Source organism: Gorilla gorilla, chromosome 1 (genome assembly GCF_029281585.2).
Source record: "Gorilla gorilla gorilla isolate KB3781 chromosome 1, NHGRI_mGorGor1-v2.1_pri, whole genome shotgun sequence".
Taxonomy (NCBI): domain Eukaryota; kingdom Metazoa; phylum Chordata; class Mammalia; order Primates; family Hominidae; genus Gorilla; species Gorilla gorilla.
The window spans coordinates 65549943-65566000 of NC_073224.2; the positions used below are offsets into that span (position 1 = coordinate 65549943).

General features: G+C 35.2%; 1 long non-coding RNA gene across 1 annotated transcript; it reads left to right on the forward strand.

Annotated features, from left to right (window-relative positions):
* The first annotated feature begins 1767 nt into the window (after positions 1 to 1767).
* LOC129529553 (uncharacterized) lies at positions 1768 to 2389 on the forward strand. The gene is made up of 2 exons (XR_008675100.1): positions 1768 to 1854; positions 2228 to 2389. It is a non-coding gene; the product is annotated as an uncharacterized lncRNA (long non-coding RNA).
* Positions 2390 to 16058: the final 13669 nt, after the last annotated feature.

The following is a 16058-nucleotide window of genomic DNA, read 5'->3' on the forward strand; positions in this document are numbered from 1 at the left end:
ACCAATTCTCTAAAAAATGTATTTGTAATAGACTAGAAATAGAATACAGGTTTATACAGATTGGAAATTGTGTGCAAAATTAATAGCTATGAGACATAGGAATGTGACTTCAGACATACTAGAGCACTATTGTTAAATGGGGCTGAAAATGGATGTATATTATGTGTGTCTTGAGTAAAACTCCAATTATGAATCTATGTATGTGGCTAAGGGCCATCTTCATATTCTTAGTCACTTTTGAATATTTTTTAGTGGTACCACTAACTGCTTTTAGGACAGTACTAAAATAATGTTTTAGTTTTAAATGGATTTACAACAGTGCTTATATGGAGGGATTTTTAATTTTCTGTTTTAGGTCATTAAATTATTGATATTTTCCTGAAATAACTTTATTTTTATAATATACATCTCTCCCTCTCTCTCATTCTCTCTCTCTCTCTCTGTGTATGTGTGTGTGTGTATCCAGAAGTCTAGTCTACATTATGATGAAAATCAGAATCAAATTATATGTCAATGAATGTGGGTCCTATGGTAGCAGGCCAGGTCTCACTAATGCAGGCCTCCATAACAACTGTTCCAGATTGACTTAGTGGCTAAGTTAAATATTAAAAGTCACTGCCCTTATTCAAAGGCTAGAATGTAATAAAAGCCCACCAAGGGTTTTGCCTAGGTCTTTCCTGGGCCTTAAAGCATGACAAAATAATGAAGAAATTCTTAACAGGGCCAATTTAGAATTAAACATGTTTTATTGCAGGTTTGAAGAAACTCCCCAGGCTTCCACAAACAAGTTTATTAGGGGTCTGAAGGAACTCCCCAAATCTCCATGATTTAGCAGGAGACAAGATAAGGTTAATCACCCAGCACCTGGACCCATTTAGATTAAGTAAATTTACAGAGGCTCCAGAGGAAGGTCTTCAAGACTCAGACCTTAGCTATAGATTAAAAGAAGTTAATCACTTATGTCTTTAGATGAATGCACACTTACATGTAGACATATCGCTTAGAAGGTATATTGCCTCTGGAAAACTTTGTAATTTTGAATTGGTATGGCGATAATTTCCAGGCCCTTTCCCTGTAACCAGTTGCAGAAATACAGACTCGCTTCCTCCTTAGTTCATGTGTATCTCGTTATTGGCCCATGAGAAATAGAAGCCCAACCCTCAGTTTTGTTTGGGAACACTATGGTACTTAGAAAACAGTCTCTCTGTAATAGCCTATAGGTGATAGGCAATCAAACACTATAATCATGATTAATTGCTAGCCAGCTAGCAAAGAAAGCCCCAGATGCATTTAAATACAGATTTCAGCTCGGCATGATATACAAATTGAAAGCTCTCTTCTTTTTTATTAGTGTATCTATTAAAATAACTTACTATGCCTGTCTAAAAGCATTAAGTACCTTCAACGGTACAAAAACAAGTTATAATCACATTAACAGAACATTTATGTATTTCAAGATCTTTCTCTTTCTAAATGAACTCTGCTATTTGTCCGTTCTGTTAAGGAATACAGTACTATAAAGAGAAGCTTATTTTAAAAAATAGGGAAAAAATTCTTAATTATTCATTTCTTTGAACCTTAAACCAAAATAGAAAAATTTTCCTTCTCAATAAAAGGACCACTGAATGGAACCATTTCCATCATAAAAGTAATGGAATTTCCCCCTCATTACTCATCCACCACCATATCAGACCCTCTAAGAATTGTGTATAAGGCCACTTAATATGAAAATTTTTAATTCTTTGTTTAGACATAGAGAAACGGAGAGACTATCTCTCACATCACTAGAATGATTATCCACATAAAGAGAATGAAGAAGACTTCTACAATGATGGTGGAGACAAATGAAAATTGGTAAAAAAAAAAATCTTTATATATATTCTAGATACTATGTAGGCATAGAAATAAATATACCAAAGAGACTTGGAAAAATCTCTCTTGCAGGTCCAAATGCTTCTTAGGCACTTTCCACGTGATAATCCAAATTTTTCTCAAAAAGTTGGCCTAATAATAAAATACTAATGTTTCTATAGCATGGTACTGCAAGGACTGGCCTTTGCCCTCTTATAATATAGTTTTATAAGTTACAATGAGGGGAGAAAACAAACATAAAACTTTTCATAAAATTTTGTCAGCAACCAGAGGAACACCAACCATGAGCATCAGATGAGAAAGGAAGATTGTAACTCCATAAATAACTCATCATTCTTTGTTATCTTGGTTATAGGAGTTCATGTTGCCTTTTCCTGGAGAAGCAGAGAACAAGTAAATCAAGTATATGGGAGGGGAAAGAGTAAGGACAGAACTGGGACTCATTCCTCTCTTACTAAGGGGATGTCCCATGGAAAGAACACCTCTTACCAGCCTCCTAATAAACGTTCTGATGGTACTTACTGATTGATTTAATGGAGTCCCTATCTAAGAAATGCCTTTTAAGTGTCAAAGTCTGAGATACTTATTTAGACTGAAGGAAACTTAGGACAATTAAATGTGAAGCATATATCTGAAATGGATTATTTTGCTATTATAGACATTATAATGATATTTGTCAATATTTGAACAACAGATCTAATCTCAGGATTAGATGAAATAATTTTCTTTTTATTTCAGATTTTAAAAGAATATTAAAATTTATTTTTATCAAGTTATAATGGATGTGCCTCAATTAATTATTATAAATAAAATTTGAATTTATGGACTTACAGAGAATAGAATGGCTGGTAGCAAAGGAGAAGCTAATTACATCAACATTTTTTCCTACATACCAAGAATATAAAACTATGGAGCAATCAACCTGAAACAGATTCCCTTAAGAAACAGTTTCCCTTAAGAACAGTAATTCTGCACACATTATTCAAAAATTTCCTATTAATTAAAAACATGAGTAGAGCTAAAGAAAGGGGACATTTAGCAGCTGTACCTCACAGATTCAAGTTTTTCCACAAGTAATACTCTATCTGTGCCTAACTTTTGCCTTTATCTTTTAATCAATAATAAACTTGGTATTTGGTGAGATAAATAGACACAGTGGCCTCTAACAGTTAGGAGTTAATCATTTTATTTTGTTCCCATATCAGAGATGTACATGTTTTTATTAATGGTGATGTGAAGAGAAATTTATGAGAAAGAAAACTAATATTAGTTAAGACATATAGAAGACTTTTCATATAATTTAGCTCTTTTACTTTTTGTTATAACTTATCTATCCCCTTCTAATATATGGAGAGAGTCTCCAAGATATTTACTAACATTATCAAGACTGTTTTAACGTCACAAATCTATGAATTGAGCATCTGTATTTGTTTCAGTTTCCAAACTTACGTTATTGACATGTCACTACATTTTTTGGAAGAGTAAGTCCCAAGAGGAGTCTTGAATAGCATTATTTTTTCATTCTCACATTTACACAAGCTCTTGGTCTTTTCTTGGTCTTGCAAATGCTCTTTCTTTCCTTTATTATTATATTGGTTGTTTAATGCTGACTTTAATAAAGTAATCCTTTGAGTGAACACATTTACACAAGCTCTTGCTCTTTTCTTGGTCTTGCAAATGCTCTTTCATTCTTTCCTTTATTATTATATTGGTTGTTTAATGTTGACTTTAATAAAGTAATCCTTTGAGTGAATAAATAAAAATAACTTTTGATGTAGTATACAAGATTATGTCCAGATTATAACTAGGTGGTCCTATGATAATTTTTTTTTATTTAGCCAAGCCACATCTTTAAAATTTAAAATGAGGAAATGACATTGTGTTGACAATCTGTATTTAAATTAAGTATGGGAGAATAAAATCTAAATACCGTCAAAATCCTTATACTTTTATATTTATACTAATGCTCTTCATAGAAACAAAGCCAAGAGTTATCCAGCAGGGCATTCAATAATCAGCATTAGCAGTATCTGATCTTTCTTTCACAGTCTTATAAAAGACACTAAGTAATTAACCTACAGCTTTGGGTGTAGAAGGAAGTGTGTGTGTGTGTGTGTGTGTGTGTGTGTGTGTGTGTGTGGTGTATGTGTGTGTTTGTGATGTATTTTTTTTTATTATGGGAATTGTCTCACATGATTGCAGAGCCCAAGAAGTCCCATGATCTTCTGTGTGCAAGATGAAGAACCAGGAAAGTGGTATAATTTACTCTGAGTCTGCATGCCTTACAACAGGAGTGCTAATGTCCAAGAGTAGGAGAAGATAGATGACCCAATTCAGAGAGAGCGAGTTTACCCTTCCTCTTTTTGTTCTATTCATGTTCTTTGCAGATTGAATGATGCCCATGCATGTTAGTGAGGTAAATTTTTTGCCCTCAGTCTACTGACTCAAATGCTAACCTCTTCCACAAACACCCTTACAGAGAGAAATAATGTTTTACCAGCTATCTGGACATCTGATGTGGTTTGACTCTGTGTCCCCACCCAAATCTCATGTTGAATTATAGTTCCTACCTGCTGAAGAAGGGTCCTGGTGGGAGGTGATTGGATCATAGGGAGAGAATTTCCTCCATGCTGTTCTCATGATAGTGAGTGAGATCCCAAAAGATCTGACAGTTTAAAAGTGTGGCACCTCATCAAGCCTGGGCAACATAGTGAAACCACATCTGTACTAAGGATACAAAAATTAGCTGGACTTGGTGGCACATGCCTTTAATCTCAGATACTCAGGAGGCTTAGGTGGGAGAATCACCTGAGACTAGGAAGTCAAAGCTGCAGTGAGTTGAGATCTCACCACTGCACTTCAGCCTGGGTGAAGAGAGTCAGGCCCTGTCTCAAAAAAAAAAAAAAATTGTGGCACTCCCCAACTCCTTTCTCTCTGTGTCTCTCCTGCTCCACTGTGGTAGTATGACAGGCTTCCTTCCTCTTCACCTTTTGCCATGACTGTAAGTTCCTAAGCCCTTCCGGTCATGCTTCCTGTTAAGTCTGTGGAAGAGTAAGTCAAATCTCTTTTCTTCATAAATTACCCAGTCTCAGGTATTTCTTTATAGCAGTGTGAAAGCAAACTAATAAAGGACATTGGTACCAGGAGAGTGGGGCATTGCTACAAATATACCTGAAAATGTGCTACCAACTTTGGAACTGGGTAACAGGCAGAGGTTGGAATGTGGAGGGCTTAGAGAAAGACAGGAAGATAAAGGAAGGTTTGGAATTTCCTAGATACTTGCTAATGATTTTGACCAAAATGCTGATAGTGATATAGACAATGAAGTCCAGGGTGATGTGGTCTCAGATGGAGATAAGGAACTTATTGGGAACTGGAGCAAAGGTCACCATTGTTATGCTTTAGCAAAGAGACTTACAGCATAGCACCTGCTCTAGGGATCTGTGGAACTTTAAACTTGAGAGAGATGATTGAGGATATTGAGTGAAATTTGCTATGCAGCAAAGCATTCAAGAAGTGATCTGATTGTTCCTAACAGCATACAGTCATAGGCATTCACAAAGAGATGGTCTGAAATTGGAGTTTATGTTTAAAAGAGATGAAGAGCATAAAAGTTTGGAAAATTTGCAGCCTGACCATGTGTGTACAAAATAAAAATAAACCTTTTTTTAGGGAGATGTTTAAGCCAGCTACAGAAAATTGCATAAGTTAAGGGGAGCTAAATGTTGATACCCAAGACAATGGGGAAAATGTCTCCATGGCATGTCAGAGACCTTTGTGACAGCCACTCTCATCACAGGCCTGGAGGCCTAGAAGGAAAAAATGGTTTCCTGGGCCAAGCCCAGGTCCCCACTGCTCTATGCAGCCTTGGGACATGGCTGCCTATGTCCCAGCTGCTCCAGGTCCAGACATGGCACCCTGTGTCCCAGGTACTCCAGCTCCAGACATGGCTAAATAGGACCAAGGTACAGCTTAGGCTGTTGGTTTAGAGGGTGCATGCCCCAATCCTTGGTGGCTTCTATGTGGTGTTGGGCCTGCAGGTATACAGAAGACAAGAGTTTGGGAACCTCTGCCTAGATTTCCATCTGCCTGCATGTCCAGGCAGAAGTCTGCTGTAGGGGCAGAGTCCTCATGGAAAACCTCTACAAGGGCAGTGTGAATGGGAAATCTGGAATTGGAGCCCCAACACAGGGTCACCACTAGGGTGCTGCCTAGTGGAGCTGTGAGAAGAGGGCCACTGTCCTCCAGACCCCAGAATGGTAGATTCACCAACAGCTTGTACTGTGTTCCTCGAAAAGCCACAGGCACTCAATCCCAGCCTGTGAAAGCAGTATGGGGGCTGTACCCTGTAGAGCTCCAAGCATAAACCTGTCTATGGTCTTGGGAATCCACCCCTTGCATCAGTGAGTACTGTATGGAAAACATGAGTCAAGGGATGTTAATTTGGAACTTTAAGATTTAATTGCTGCTCTACTGGGTTTTGGGCTTGCATGGGGTCTGTAGTTCCTTTGTTTTGACTGATTTCTCCCTTTTGGAATGGGAGTATTTATCCACTGCCTATATTCCATTATATCTTGGAAGTAACTAACTTGCTTTTGATTTTTCAGGCTCATAGTTGGAAGCAACTCACCTTATCTCAGATGAGATTTTGGACTTGGATTTTTGAGTGATGCTGGAATAAATTAAGACTTTACGGGTTTGTTAGGAAGGCATGATTGTGTTTGAAATGTGAGAAAGGTATGAGATTTGGGAGGGGCCAGGGTAGAATGATATGGTTTGCCTCTGTGTCCCTATCCAAATCTTATGTTGAATTATAATCCCAATGTGTTGAAGAAGGGGACTGGTGGCAGGTGATTAGATCATATAGGCTGGTTCCCCCCATCCTGTTCTCACGATAGTTAGTGAGTGAGTTCTTATGAGACCTGATGGTTAAAAAGTATGGCACTTCCCCACCCTCACTCTCTCTCTCTCTTTCTCCACCATGGTAAAACATGCTTGCTTCCTCTTTGACTTCTGCCATGATAGTAAATTCCCTGAGGCACCCCAGTGATGCTTCCTGTTAGCCTGTGGAATGGTAAGTAAAATAAACCTCTTTTTATTTATAAATTGTCCAGTCTCAGGTAGTTCTGTATAGCAGTGTGAAAATGAACTAATACAACATCACTTAGCTCAGCCACATTAACATGTAAAATTAACCATGACAATATTATAAAAGCCATTTTAGTAATAAAAGCTTATGAAAATACAATACCAGAATAAAGATGCCAGTTAAATTGAATACATTTTACTTTATGAAAACCTCAGTGTTGTTTCCCAATTTCCATAATTATACTACTGAGAACTTCCCAAGAGAACTAGTTTATAAACCCATATTTGAGAATCTTACCTAGTGGACCAAAGAATTAAGTTCCTTTAACTCACAGAATCCTAGAAAATTATCAACTGATAATATTGGTTTTATAACTATGTCAACTAATGTCAGTGAATATGTTGCTGACAATATTGAGAGATATCTTCAAGCAAAACTTGGTAATGACAATTCAACATCTTATAATAATCTAATTTGAGAGAGAGTCCAGGTGGTCAATGAAATGTCCATTACAAGATACTTTTTATAGAAAAATTTTTGCAAAATAATGATTTATTCTACTGTATTCTAATTTTTAAAATATATATTGGTATTTCAGCATAATATTTTATATAGTTTGTTAACATTAAAATTTATAGAAATGAAGAGTACATTTATACAATGTAATTATTTATAACTTGAAGTCACAAAGCAAAAATAGTTACTAAATGAGATCTCTTAGTATGGTAGCACAACCAAAGATAAATAACGAAATGTCACATGGCATGACATGTTGACTACACCAAATAAAATAGAAATAGAAAAAAGTGGGTGCTTTCCTTTTTATAAAAAGCTTTTATTTTAGATTCAGAGGTACATGTGCAGGTTTGTTATATACATAAATAAGTGTTATGGAGGTTTGTTGTACAGGTTATTTTGTCACCCAGGTACTAAGCCCAGTAAAAAAATAGTTATTTTTTTTTATCTTCTCCCACCTCCCACCCTTCACCCTCAAGTAGGCCCCAGTATCTCTTCCCCTTTTGTGTTCATGTGTTCTCATCATTTAGCTCCCACTTATAATTGAGAACATACAGTATTTGGTTTAGCTCCCACTTATAAGTGAGAATATACAGCATTTGGTTGAATGTCACTGCATTATTTTGCTAAGGAAAATGACCTCCAGCTCTATCCATATTCTCACAAAATACACGACCTCACTCTTTTTATGGCTGCATAGTATTCAATGGAGTATATGTACCACATTTTTAAAAATCCAGTCTGCCATTGATGGGCACTCAGGTTGATTCCATGTCTTGGCTATTGTGAATAGTGCTGCAATGAACATACACATGCATGTGCCTTTATAGTAGTATAGTTTATATTCCTTTGAGTATATACCCAGTAATGGGATGGCTGGGTTGAATGGTAGTTCTGTTTAAGGTTCTTTGAGGAATCGACACACTGCTTTCCACAATGGCTGAACTAATGTGCACTCTAACCAGCAGTATATAAGTGTTTTCTTTACTCCTCAATATCACCAGCATCTGTTATTTTTTTGATGTTTTAATCAGAAGCAAGAGCAAACCAACCCCAAAGCTAGCAGAAGACAATCAATAACCAAAATCAGTGTTGAACTAAAGGAGATTGAGACATGAAAAAACATTCAAATGATTAACAAAGCCACAGCTGTTTTTTTCTTAACTAAATAAGATAGAGAGACTGCTAGCTAGACTAATGAAAAAGAAAAGAGAGACAGTCTAAATGAACACAGTTAGAAATGACAAAGTGTATGTTACCACTGACCCCACAGAAATATAAACAACCGTCAGAGACTATTATGAATACCTCTATGCATACAAACTAGAAAACCTAGAAGAGATGGAAAATTCCTGGAAAAATATACCCTCCAGACTGGACCAGAGAAAATTGACTCACCACAGCAAACCAATAACAAACTCTGAAATTGAATCAGTAGTAAATAGCCTACCAACCAAAAAAAGCCCAGGACCAGAGGATGCACAGCTGAATTGTACCAGATGTACAAAGAAGAGCTGGTAACATTGCTACTGAAATTATTCCAAAAAATCCTCAACTCATTCTATGAGGCTAACATCATCCTAATACCAAAACTCAGCAGAGGCACAACAACAACAAAGAACACTTCAGGCCAATATCCATGATGAACATTGATAAAAAAAATCCTCAGCAAAATGTTTGCAAACAGAATCCAGCAACACATCAAGAAGTTAATCCAACATAATCAAGCAGGCTTTATCTCTGGGATGCCGGGTTGGTTCAACATATACAAATCAATAAATGTGATTCATCACATAAACAGGACAAAAAACAAAAACCACATGATTATCTCATTAGATGTAGAAAAGTCTTTTGATAAAATTCAACATCCCTTCATGTTTAATTCTCTCAATAACCGAGTTATTGAAGGAACATACTTCAGAATAATAAGAGCCATCCATGAAAAACCCATAGTCAACATCATACTGAATGGGCAAAACTGGAAGCATTCCCCTTTAAAACTGGCACAAGACAAGGATGCACTCTCTCACCACTCCTATTCAACATAGTATTGGGAGTTCTGGCCAGAGCATTCAGGCAAGAGAAAGAAATAAAGGGCATCCAAACAGGCAGAAAGGAAGTCAAACTATCCTGGTTAGCAGGAGACATGATTCTACATCTAGAAAACCCCCTAGTGTCAGCCCCAAAACTCCTTCAGCTGATAAACAACTTCAGCAAAGTTTTAGGATACAAAATCAATGTATGAAATATACTAACATTCCTATACACCCACAACAATCAAGCCAAGAGACAAATCAGGAACAAAATCCCATTCACAAATGCCACAAAATGAAATACCTAAGAATACAGCTAACCAGGGAGGTGAAAGATATCTACAACGAGAATTACAAACTGCTGCTCAAAGAAATCAGAGAGGGCACAAACAAATGAAAAAACATTTCATGGTCACGGAGAGTAAAAATCAATATCATTAAAATGGCCATACTTCCCAAAGCAATTCACAGAGTCAATGCTACTCCTATCAAACTACCAATGACATTTTTCACAAAACTAGAAAAGGACTATTTTAAAATTCATATGGAACTAAAAAGATCCTAAATAGCCAGGACACTTTTAAGTAAAAAGAACAAAGCTGAAGTCATCACACTACCTGACTTCAAAATATACTACAAGGCTAAAGTAACCAAAACAGCATGGTGCTGGTACAAAAACAGACACATAGATCAATAGGACAGAATAGAGAGCCCAGTAGTAAGGCCACACACGTACAATTATCTGATCTTTGGCAAAGCTGACGAGAAAGCAATGGGGAAAGGACTCCCTATTCAATATATGGTACTGGGATAACTAGGTAGCCATATGGAGAGGCTTGAAACTGGACTTATTCCTTTCACCTTATACAAAGATCAACGCAAGATAAACACTTACATGTAAAACCCAAAGCTATAAAAATCCTGGAAGACAACCTAGGCAATACCACTCTGGACACAGGAACTGGCAAAGATTTCATGACAAAGATGCCAAAAGCAATTTCAACAAGCAAAAATTGACAAATGGGATCTAATTAAATTTAAGAGCTGATGCACAGCAAAAGAAATTATCAACAGAGTAAAAAGATAAGCTATCGAATGGGAGAAAATATTTTCAAACTATGCATGTGACAAAGGTCTAATATCCAGCATCTATAAATAACTTAAAGATATTTACAAGAAAAATTGTAGCAATACCATTAAAAAGCATGCAAAAAAACATGAACAGACACCATTCAAAAGAAGACATGCATGTGGCCATCAAGCATATGAAGAAAAACTCAATATCATTGACCATTAGAGAAATGCAAATCAAAACCACAATAAGACATCACTTCACACCTACCAGTATAGGTTCTTTTTTAGGATGTTTAAAATTATCAATCATACTAAAAAATGTCTCTAGTTAGAAAAACTCTAGTTTGTTCTGCATAAATTCTGGGTCTCCAATTATTCTCAGTAAGTGTACTCAATAGAATTTCCAGCCCCTTGAAGATTATAAGTAAATAATCACATGCTAATTTCAAAGAGAATTTCTATTCCTTTTTCAGCTTCAGAGAAGCTTTAGAGGTCTGAAAAAAATCAAATCTTTAAAAAAGAGTTTCGAAAAGTACATTTTAGAAAAAGTTTGTGCCCCTGAAATGACTTATTTTTTCCTATCTCAATGAAGGTGAAAGTCTACAGAAGTAAACTTTCATTCCTACATTCTGCATACATTTCAATTTCCACCATGCTTTTGAAAAAGTTGACAAAACAAATTATTAAGTCCTGGTATCATAAGTTATCCTAAACTATCAAACATCTAAAATGTACATTTTCCCATATAAGAAGCATAAGGATAAAAATGTTGACTGCAGAATTTGTAAATATTTGATGCTGTTTCCTACAAATGTCATACTTGTGATCAGTGAGACTGTTAAGTGTTGGATCAAATAAGACATAATATAGCAGAGTGAACTCTGGGACAGTAAAAGCATTCAAATGCAATTCATGCAAGTTTGTGGCAGATTGAAAAACTTTTAGAAATACAGCTTGTATTCCCTAATCACCTATTTCTATCTTACCCTGCTTCACATTGTTATTGGCTAAAACAGTTCTAGAATTGTACTGATTCATTCTCTTTATCCATTATGCTATTTGTTATAGTTAGTATTGCTGAACACTTTTTTAAAGAATTATCTCCTGTATTAATTCCCATTATGCCACATCTTGTTTGTATTTTTTTCTGACTATACCAAATGAAAAATAAATTCAGAGAAAAGGTGGATTTTATAATTGTATGTTATTTTCAAGAAATGCAATGACATTGCGCTGATATTGCTTCATATTCTTTCTTATCCCCTATAAGTTGTCAGAATATGCTTTATTCATCTCTCTCAACTGGGGCATACATTTGAATGCTCAATCCCAGTCCCACCTCTGGTGTGTCTCTGCATGAGATTGAATTTAGAAGTCTTCAGTGAGTCATTGCTCCTTAGCTGAGGTCTCTTTTGTAGCCTGGGTGAACAAATCAGCTTTAATCTAGAGATGTAATTCTGTTTAAATAGCTGAGCATCCTCTGACTTTTTTTTTTTTGTCTTAATACTGATAGCCTACATTTTGTTAGTATGTACAATTGTGTTCTTAAAATACTTTCAGGCTGGGCTCTGTGGCTCACACCTGTAATCCCAGCAATTTGGGGGGCAGAGGCCGATGGATCACTTGAGGTCAGGAGTTCAAGACCAGCCTGACCAACATGGTAAACCCCGTCTCTACTAAAAATACAAAAATTAGCTGGGCATAGTGGTGCCTGCTTGTAATCCCAGCTACTCAGAAGGCTGAAGCAGGAGAATCACTAGAACCTGGGAGGCAGACGTTGCAGTGAGCCAAGATCACGCCACTGCACTCCAGCCTGGGCAATGGATTGAGACTCCATCTCAAAAAAAAAAAAAAAAAAAAAAAAAAAAAAACAAAAAAGGCTACCAACTTTCATGCTTCCAAACTTCCTCACCTGGAAACACTTTATCATTGTTTCAACCATTTTTTGTTGTTGTTACTGTTACTGCTTAAAAATGTTACTTGATGCTGACTACCTGTGTGAATTTTAGTGAACAAAGCTGCTTCTTGAATCTTGGGGGGAGTCTTTCTATTTTTTAACATAACAGTCTAGTATCCCTCTTCATCATCCTCTTCTCAGAGCAACTGGTAATTTGGTCAAGACACATTTAAAGGCCCACTATTATAACGGCCCCTTCTCCGTAACTGCTAAATTGGATTAACTCCCAGAGACTCATCTGGCAAATTTACACATTACCTGTTCCTTCCACTAATTTAAATTGCATTAATCAGCTTTAAATGTTTCTGCATTTTAAATATACTGATTTAAATGTTTAAAAAAGTCAATTGGCTTTTGGTTTTAGTTCTGAGGATAAAACAGCATTTTACTAATAAACCAAACCACTGTTCACTTTAAGCTTTATTATTCCTTCAAAATACAAGCACTAACCTATATGCTTGAGACTGAGAAAATATATTATAAATTTAGGCCTTTAGGCCAGATTCTTTCTAATGCTCTTGACTAAATAAACAGTGCACTGTTAATTCTATTATCATCTTATTATTCTCTGGTGTACCAGGATAAACTACTTGCTAAATATTTTATTTGCTGAAATAAAGTCAAATATAGCACATGTTACATCTATATGTACTTTTTCATCATCATCACTAATTGTTGGAGCCTAGTCAGGTTCAGAAAAAAACTAAAGATAGGTTATATTTTATTTAGATAAGGATTTGCAGCTACTACACAGATGATTTTTTTTTTTTGCACTTGAATACTAACTGTCCATATCCTAATTTGTTGTTGTGTGATCGGTTTTGCTTTGAAGACAGGGTCTGGTTCTGTTGCCCAGGCTGCTTGAGTGCAGTAATGTGATGTTATCTCACCGTAGCCCTGAACTCCTGGGCTCTAGCAGTGCTCTCACCTCAACCTCATGAGTAGTTGGGACTATGGGTGTGCACCACTTTGCCCAGTCGATATTTTTATTTTTTGTGGAGATGGGATTTCACTATGTTGTCCAGGCTGGTCTCAAATCCTTTGCTCAGGTGATTCTCCTGTCTCAGCCTCCCAAAGTGCTTGGATTACTGGCATGAGCCAGCACACCCAGAAATATTCTAATTTGAAAAAAAGTTCTCTGTCTTACATGCCAGTTACAAGTTCAATCATATCTCAGTTTTAACCCATAACACTATAATCAGAAGTAATACTATGACTGTCTTTGTGCTTAGAAATACTCTTGTTTGAATGCTGGTATTTTTGTCACAACCTTTCATTTCTGTAAGGACTTATACATATTTTTTATACCTCATGAAGTAACATTTTGGTAAAATATAATTATAACCATAGAAATAATACTTTATGTAGGTTAACATTCTAGTCCTCTTTTAATGGGAGAGCATTTCATTCGGAAGCTTAATCTATGGCTTTCAGAGGATACTTAAGTTCTGGGAAAGATAAAACTGATTGATAAGAGAAATCCAAAAAATATCAATATCTCTCTTTATTTTCAACCTTTAAAAAAAGAATTAAGTGTGAGACAGCTTTTGGGATCTACAAGAGTTACCATTTCCAAATATCAAGAGTTTTATTTTGAAACCGTTTATTACATTATCTTGTGATATAATAACATCATGCTTAATTATATTCTCAAAATATTTAAAATATGTGTTAGTTTATTAAACAAATAAGTATTGAAATATCTGCCATTTGCTGACATTGCTATACTTTTGGAATACATTGTATAACAAATATCAAAAATTACCTCCAAGTTATATGAATAGATACAGATGAAACTTTTATTTTGAAATAAAGCCATAAAAATAAAAATCATAAATTTAGATAAATCTTTCAAATTTTAAAGGAAATAAGTGAGCAAAGACAGGGAATCATGGCAGAAAACAGTCAATTTGGATATAATGTTTATAAATTATTCTTATACTAATAGAGAGGAAGAGATAAACAAAAAGGAAGGGAAATAAAGAACTAGAAAATAGGAACTGCATTTAGTGAATCATGAATCTGGGATAAAATTGTTCTGACGATAAGACATGTCTCAGTATGGAAATAATAGAAAAAGAATTCCATGAGATAAGTTTGTAAGAATATAACATTATGTCATGAACAGTAAGTCATAGATAGCAAGTATGTTAAAAATTTTGGATTGTATTCTTTTAGGCTGGGCCATATGAAACTGCTAATATTTGAACATTTAAAAATATAAAATGGTAATTTCCATTCAGGAAGCTGTTTCAGAAGCCTATGTGAAAAACAATGGTATGCTATATCAACGTGAGCTGGAAAGAAATAGCAGATATATGTAAGTACTTACTGTTCTTGAAACACTATGATGGATACAAGGGAAACACAGATGGGTAAGTAATTTTTCTGCTATCCATAACACATTTTAGGACAGTTATTTCAGTTATTTTAAACCAAGATGTATGTCAGACTTTTCTGATAATTTAAAAATAGAAATACACTTACCATATCCTGGATCCACTGACTGTATTTCTGAGGGTAGGCCTAGAAGTGTACGCAAATGTGCATGTGTGTGCTTCAAATCATCTAATTCATTCTGATGTGCAGCTCTGGTTAAAGGCCTTGGAATAGGTAGAAAAACATACAGTTACATGGATAATCACCACTCACTGTGACAAATGTGATGACATAAGGAAACACAGAACTAAGGAAACTCACGATTGAATTAACTAATTGAATAAATCATAATTTACTAAGTATTTTTTCAATTTTTTTAGCTCTATACAATGTTCCCAAAGTACATTTATCTAGACAGTCATACACAACTCATGAAAATAAATAGTAACAAATCAAGTGTGTTTGTTTAATATTTGGTCTTTTAAAATCATTTATGTTAGAATTTGGGCAATGTGAAAATATTTTATTTGGACAGAGCCATGATATTAAAATCATATAATATGCTTTAGCACTTTATATGTGATGCAGAATTTGCCAAGAATTTGAACAATTTTCCTATTGAGTTCTGGTATCAGCCAGGATGATAAATTAATATTGTACTGATTTAGTATCTTATTCTATTAATGTTTTCCTAATAGGAATTAGATAACCATTTTTTTTCCTTTAAGGTTAACATAAATTTTTTAATTAAAAATAAATATGATTATAATGTATATCTTGTAATTGTTACACTATCTATCTTATTCACCTAACTATAAAAAATGGCATTTTAATATTCCAATGTAGTGACATGCTGGAGCATATTATTCTGACTCACAAAAGGCAACTGTTCATTTATTTTTCCAATTCCATGCTCAGTGATATCACATTGGTATTGGAAAACAACTATTTGTTGGTTTCTTGAGTTTCTGTATTTTGTGAAGAGCGGTACTGAAGACCTTTGCTATGACAAAATTTTTTAAGGATGTTTGTATAGTAAACAAATTTGAAAAAAAGACTAAACAGATTTGAGTAAAAGACAGACTTGTTTACTCTCCAGAATGGTAGAGATAATGTCTCCCTTTTGGAAAATTTTGTT